This window comes from Chinchilla lanigera, unplaced genomic scaffold (assembly GCF_000276665.1).
Source record: "Chinchilla lanigera isolate Chin_1 unplaced genomic scaffold, ChiLan1.0 scaffold00013, whole genome shotgun sequence".
Lineage (NCBI taxonomy): Eukaryota > Metazoa > Chordata > Mammalia > Rodentia > Chinchillidae > Chinchilla > Chinchilla lanigera.
The window spans coordinates 23,001,383-23,002,649 of record NW_004955414.1 but is presented as its reverse complement, the minus strand read 5'-3'; positions in this window follow the sequence as shown (position 1 = coordinate 23,002,649).

Sequence of the window (1,267 nt, the reverse complement as noted above, 5' to 3'; positions counted from 1 at the left end):
GTGGGGAAATATAGGGAGTATAATATATAAAACAGAGATACCTGGAAAGGAAATAGAAGGAAGACTGCAGGACAAATGATGATCACACAGTGTTTGGGAAACTAGAGAAGAGGGTAGACAAGAAAGAATAAAGGTGTAATCCAGGGGTTATCTGAACTTGGTCTCTGGGTTTGGGGAATGGCATTAGTTTTCTGTGGCAGGAGTTCTTCCCAGCCATTTAGAAAAGAGAGGGAAAAATGAAAAAAAAAAAAAAGAGAGAGAGAAACAATAAAAAAGGAAAAGAAGGTAAGATAAAAATAAAATAAGATAAAATTAAATTACATTTAAAAAAGGATGACCCCACCCACCCACCTACTTCCATTCTGTGTGTCTTTGTCCCTAAGCAGAATATTGGTTCACCGAACTTACCACCTATTAGCTGGTATTTCAGAATTTTCCATCCCTTTTGTCTCACCTGTGCATCATGTGTACTCTGCTCAGGGTCATACTGTGTGGCTGCCATTCCCCAGCTTGCTTGGTCCCACTGATGCAGGGTGAGGGCCAGTTACATGGATTCATCCAGCAGGGCCATTTGCTGAGTCTTAGATTCCCCCAGCATAGCCAGTTGCCAAGTCCCGGATTCTTCCTGGGCTGGTTGCCAGGTCTTGTGGTTGACCATTGGATTTAAATTCAGAGGCATTTTCATCTTGGCTTTGAATTTAACCACCACAATAAAGAAATTTATAACAATATCTATCCTTTGCCTAAAAAGTGCTTGCTTCTCTTCTAATCATATTCCTCACAGAGATTATGTAAAGCAGTATTATTTTTGCTACCTAACAGACATGGCTTAGAGAACTATAAAATATAGCTGTCTATGGTGAAAACAAAAATCCTCCTTTTCCCTTTTAGAGCAGCAGTTCTCAAAGTGTTACTGGGGGATCTTGGGTCAAAACTAGTTTCATAATCATATTCAGATTTTATTTTGCATTTTTATTCTAAATCTCTCAGTAGTGAAGAGTGAAGTACAACAGATTGAATTTAGAAGCAGACTTAAAAATCCAGCTGTTTAGGATACAAAATCTACACCCAAAAATTGATAGTGTTGCTATATATCCATAATGAACCCACCAAAAAAGAAGTTAAGAAAATAATACTTTTCTCAATAGTCTAAAAAATAAATTAAATACTTTGGAACTTACCTAACAAGGTGAGTGGAAGGCATCTGTCAGAAAAACTATAGTACTCTGAAAAAGGAGATTGAATAGGACATAAGAAAATAGAAAGG